General features: G+C 37.0%; 1 non-coding gene across 1 annotated transcript; it reads right to left on the bottom strand.

Annotated features, from left to right (window-relative positions):
- Nucleotides 1-333: 333 nt before the first annotated feature.
- Nucleotides 334-406, bottom strand: TRNAE-UUC. The gene has a single exon. It is a non-coding gene; the product is annotated as a tRNA-Glu (tRNA).
- Between the last annotated feature and the right edge of the window lie 5,814 nt (nt 407-6,220).

Below are 6,220 nucleotides of genomic sequence, written 5' to 3'. Positions count from 1 at the left end.
AAGTTTCTAAGAGACCAACTGACTCCAAAAATAGCTTTTCTTAAAGAATTTTTATAATGCACACACACGCACACACACACACAGTCTATAGTTAAAAAAAAAACTTTGGCTGTCTGAAAAGGTAACCTTAACTTAGTCTGTTGGCCAGAAACACAATTTGGATTCAGATTCTTTTGCATTTCATATTATTATACTTGAGACAGAGCTAAAATTTAAAAATGAAAAATATAATGTCTCTGTATCTGCCTACTTGTTTAGGTATATCCATATATGTACGTGTATTATGTATTTATGATTTTTTTTGGCTGTACCATGTGACTAATGGGATCTTAGTTCCCTGACCAAGAATTGAACCTGGGCCCTCAGCAGTGAAAGTGCCAAGTTCTAATCACTGAACCACCAGGGAATTCCCATGTATATATGATATTTTTAAAAGAATTCTATTTAGTTGGCTTAAAGAGAAATAAGTGCTTATATAAATTAAGTATTCCTAAAACTTTTCAGAAATAGAAACTCTAACCCAATTGTTTTCAAGTCCACAAGATCAGAAAAATCTTTGATGAAAAAAAGCTAGTTTAAGTTTGTTGGTTTGATAAAAACAAGCAAAGTTTTAGAACTGTCATTATTAAATGTAATGCAAGCATATAACTTTTTCTACCTTTGTTTACTTGTCAAATAAGCTCATGCTATCTTTATGTTACAAAATAACTTAAGATGATGGCTAGCTGTTTGATGTCTAAGCATAATTGTTAAAAACAAATATTTTAAATAAATGTAAATAAGATAAAAGTTTATACTAAGTTAAACTAAATAATTAATATTTATATCTAGTTCATTTCCAAATAAGATAGTATACTGAGACATTGATCACTGAACATAAATTTAAATTTATTTACTTTTCTTAATTTTTACAGAGACAAAGGATATTGGAGTCTATTAATAAATATGTCTTTTGTCACATTAAAACCACATTAAAATTGTACTATAAAAAGCATATTTCTAAAAATACAAATTTACATAATTATGTTTTTATAAATTTTCTATTTTACTATAAGATGCTAAATATGTGATTAATAGCTCACTACTGCCTACTTCCTAATTTTCCCTGGGAAGTTAAAGATTCAGTTCAGTTCAGTCACTCAGTCGTGTCCGATTCTTTGCGACCCCATGAATTGCAGCACTCCAGGCCTTCCTGTCCATCACCAACTCCCGGAGTTCACCCAAACTCATGTCCATCGAGTCGGTGATGCCATCCAGCCATCTCATCCTCTGTCGTCCCCTTCTCCTCCTGCCCCCAATCCCTCCCAGCATCAGAGTCTTTTCCAATGAGTCAACTCTTCGCATGAGGTGGCCAAAGTACTGGAGTTTCAGCTTTAGCATCATTCCTTCCAAAGAAATCCCAGGGCTGATCTCCTTCAGAATGGACTGGTTGGATCTCCTTGCAGTCCAAGGGACTCTCAACATTCTTCTCCAACACCACAGTTCAAAAGCATCAATTCTTCGGTGCTCAGCTTTCTTCACAGTCCAATTCTCACATCCATACATGACCACTGGAAAAACTATAACCTTGACTAGACGGACCTTTGTTGGCAAAGTAATGTCTCTGCTTTTGAATATGCTATCTAGGTTGTTCATAACTTTCCTTCCAAGGAGTAAGCATCTTTTAATTTCATGGCTGCAATCACCATCTACAGTGATTTTAGTTAAAGATTACTCATAGTTAAAATTTATGAACAATGTGTAAAATTAGAGCTACTACAAATAATGAAGAATGAAGGAAAACAACTTTGTATACAAAGTAAGGGAAGAAAATCAGATTTAAAAAATCAGTACAGGTTTATTCCATTTGCTCATAAAAAACAACTCCATAAAATATTTGAATTAAAAAAAAGAGCAAATAGTTTTCAGTAAGTGTTTGCATATTTTTTCTACATACTTTTCTTTCTACAAAGTAGAATTGAGATATTCTTAATTTTGTCACAGTCACATAGCCTTTAATTCTGTCAACACAGTTTCTATCCATTGTCCATAAGGCCCCTGAATATCTGGCATAAGGAAATTAAACTCATTGTCTAAACTCGAGTATATAAATCCCTTCCAAGTGCCAAATTGCTCATTCATTATGAGACTGGCTCTTCCATTTTCTTGCTAAGGGTGTAGAGGTGTGTTCTACATCCTGAAAATAATAGACTACGTTTGCATGGCATAGATACAAGCAATAGTTACTGCACAAGTGAATAGGACACAAAACTACCTGAGCTGGTGGATTAGTGTGTTGCAGGGAAGAGGAGCTGGTGGCTGGTTTTATCTTTCCCTCTAACTCTTTGACACCCAACAGCACAGGATTTGTTAAACTATTCTGCCTGTGCATTTTTTCACTTTGATTCAAAGAAAGGAAAACTGACATTGCTGTCTCTCACATTGATTGGAAGAAATCAATGATAGTGAAGATTTTGTTGATTCTAGGAGTATGAAACATCAAAGTAATCTTTATTATGAGGCCTGAACTTGGAATTTTTAAAAACTGAAGTATAGTTGATCTACAGTGGGATGTATTTTTATTTGAGGAGTATGTGAGGAATATAGGATGTAGTTTTGTTAAGGAGAAAGAGTAATGTCTAAAATAAACTTTTTTTTTTTTCAGAATAAAAAAGGAAAAAGAAGGAGACAAAACCTAAATGGATATAGAAAGATGCAAAAGGTTTGTGGAAAAGAAATTTTATGTTGTGAGGTTACAGCCGGCTAAATTGAATAGATTTATACAAGGATTTTTAAAATAAAAAACTAGAGTTTAATTTTCTCTCTGTTAAAATCACAAAATTTCTTAGATTATTGGTCTGTTTTTAATAAAATATTATAAAAGGTTTTTCTTTACCTTTAATGTAACCTGCCTAGGAAACAGGGATTCTCTGTCATGGGAAATATTTCCCTTATTCCAAATTGTCTTTGTCAGATCTTTGATTAATTAGGAAAACACAGTCTTTTCAGTTTTAAAAGCTAAGGTTTTTTGTTTGTTTGTTTGTTTATTTTGTTTTTGTTTTTTATAGCTACTTAACTTTGTATATTTGCCTTTGAAATCTTTTAGTTGTCACTTTGGTGAATGGATAACTAAGTATTATTTCATAGTGACTTATGCTCCTATTTGATGAGCTATTTCTAATCTTTTGACATTTTTAACAAACTTCCCCAAATCAAATTCTGAACGAAGTCTTTTTGACTGCAAACTAACTTTGGGATTTTCTGGAGGGCCCTTGAAGATCACAAAAGATTTGCTCTTTCTCCTTATGAAAGAGAAATCTCAGTTTATTTAGGCTTACTTGATATTAACTTCTATAGGAAACATTGTCAAATAAAAAGTAATGTTCTTCTTAGATTATATTTACATAGTATATATTATTAATATGTGTTCTAGAAATTATATAAAATTCCAAAAAATCTGATATGTCTTGGTATAATGTGATCAGTCAAAATTCTAGTCATTATTTTATAATGTATGCATAAAATAATAGTTTGCTTCTCAATTGCATCACTTTTTGGTGGCCTCTCACCAGATTGTTAACCATGCTGGTTTTTAAGTCTTCTGTCACTCATAGCTATTGTTTTTCCTCTTGATTTCTCTCTGAAAGCATTTATAATCAGCTACCAGCAACCCCAATTCCAAGGAGCGGTGGCTGCACGGGTGCCGGAGGGCTACTCCACGTTCAAGGTCAGGAGGGGCAGCCCTGAGGAGATACCCCTTGTCCAAGGTAAGGAGCATTGGCTGTGCTTTGCTGGAGCAGCCATGAAGAGATACCCCATGACCAAGGTAAGAGAAACCCAAGTAAGATGGTAGGTGTTGCGAGAGGGCATCAGAGGGCAGACACACTGAAACCATACTCACAGAAAACTAGCCAATCTAATTACAGGGACCACAGCCTTGTCTAACTCAATGAAACTAAGCCATGCCATGTGGGGCCACCCAAGATGGACGGGTCATGGTGGAGAGGTCTGACGGAATATGGTCCACTGGAGAAGGGAATGGCAAACCACTTCAGTATTCTTGCCTTGAGAACCCCATGAACAGTATGAACAGGATACTGAAAGAGGAACTCCCCAGGTTGGTAGGTGCCCAATATGCTACTGGAGATAGTGGAGAAATAACCGCAGAAAGAATGAAGAGATGGAGCCAAAGCAAAAACAATACCCAGTTGTGGATGTGACTGGTGATAGAAGCAAGGTCCGATGCTATAAAGAGAAATATTGCATAGGAACCTGGAATGTTAGGTCCATGAATCAAGGCAAATTGGAAGTGGTCAAACAGGAGATGGCAAGAGTGAACGTCGACATTCTAGGAATCAGCGAACTAAAATGGACTGGAAGGGGTGAATTTAACTCAGATTACCATTATATCTACTACTGCGGGCAGGAATCCCTTAGAAGAAATGGAGCAGCCGTCATGGTCAACAAAAGAGTCCGAAATGCAGTACTTGGATGCAATCTCAAAAACGACAGAATGATCTCTGTTCATTTCCAAGGCAAACCATTCAATATCATGGTGATCCAAGCCTATGCCCCAGCCAGTAACGCTGAAGAAGCTGAAGTTGAACAGTTCTATGAAGACCTACAAGACCTTTTAAAACACTCAAAAAAGATGTCCTTTTCATTATAGGGGACTGGAATGCAAAAGTAGGAAGTCAAGAAACACCTGGAGTAACAGGCAAATTTGGCCTTGGAATACGGAATGAAGCAGGGCAAAGGCTAATAGAGTTTTGCCAAGAGAATGCACTGGTCATAGCAAACACCCTCTTCCAACAACACAAGAGAAGACTCTACATATGGACATCACCAGATGGTCAACACCGAAATCAGACTGATTATATTCTTTGCAGCCAAAGATGGAGAAGCTCTATACAGTCAGCAAAAACAAGACCAGGAGCTGACTGTGGCTCAGATCATGAACTCCTTATTGCCAAATTCAGACTTAAATTGAAGAAACTAGGGAAAACCACTAGACCATTCAGGTATGACCTAAATCAAATCCCTTATGATTATACAGTGGAAGTGAGAAATAGATTTAAAGGACTAGATCTGATAGATATAGTGCCTGATGAACTATGGAGGGAGGTTTGTGACATTGTACAGGAGACAGGGATCAAGACCATCCCCATGGAAAAGAAATGCAAAAAAGCAAAATGGCTGTCTGAGGAAGCCTTACAAATAGCTGTGAAATGAAGAGAAGTGAAAAGCAAAGGAAAAAAGGAAAGATATAAGCATCTAAATGCAGAGTTCCAAAGAATAGCAAGGAGAGATAAGAAAGCCTTCCTCAGCGATCAATGCAAAAAAATAGAGGAAAACAACAGAATGGGAAAGACTAGAGATCTCTTCAAGAAAATCAGAGATACCAAAGGAACATTTCATGTGAAGATGGGCTCAATAAAGGACAGAAATAGTATAGACCTAACAGAAGCAGATAATATATCCCCTGGTGGCTCAGAGGGTAAAGCGTCTGCCTGCAATGCGGGAGACCCGGGTTCAATCCCTCAGTCAGGAAGATTCCCTGGAGAAGGAAATGGCAACCCACTCCAGTATTGTTTCCTGCAGAATCCCATGGATGGAGGAGCCTGGTAGGCTACAGTCCACGGGGTCGCAAAGAGTTGGACACAACTGAGCGACTTCACTTTCTAACAGAAGCAGAAGATATTAAGAAAAGGTGGCAAGAATACACAGAAGAACTGTACCAAAAAGATCTTCATGACCCAGATAATCATGATGGTGTGATCACTCACCTAGAGCCAGATATCCTGGAATGTGAAGTCAAGTGTTCTTGGAAAGCATCACTATGAACAAAGCTAGTGGAGGTGATGAAATTCCAGTTGAACTATTTCAAATCCTAAAAGATGATGCTGTGAAAGTGCTGCACTCAATATGCCAGCAAATTTGGAAAACTCAGCAGTGGCCACAGGACTGGAAAAGGTCAGTTTTCATTCCAATCCCAAAGAAACGCAATGCCAAAGAATGCTCAAACTACTGCACAATTGCACTCATCTCACACACTAGTAAAGTAATGCTCAAAATTCTCCAATCCAGGCTTCAGCAATATGTGAACTGTGAACTTCCTGATGTTCAAGCTTGTTTTAGAAAAGGCAGAGGAACCAGAGATCAAATTGCCAACATCCGCTGGATCATGGAAAAAGCAAGAGAGTTCCAGAAAAACATCTATTTCTGCTTTATTGACTATGCC

This window comes from Bos indicus x Bos taurus, chromosome X (genome assembly GCF_003369695.1).
Source record: "Bos indicus x Bos taurus breed Angus x Brahman F1 hybrid chromosome X, Bos_hybrid_MaternalHap_v2.0, whole genome shotgun sequence".
In the NCBI taxonomy this organism is placed as follows: Eukaryota; Metazoa; Chordata; class Mammalia; order Artiodactyla; family Bovidae; genus Bos; species Bos indicus x Bos taurus.
Note: the sequence above shows the minus strand (reverse complement) of the source record. Positions and strands in the feature narration are given on the sequence as shown.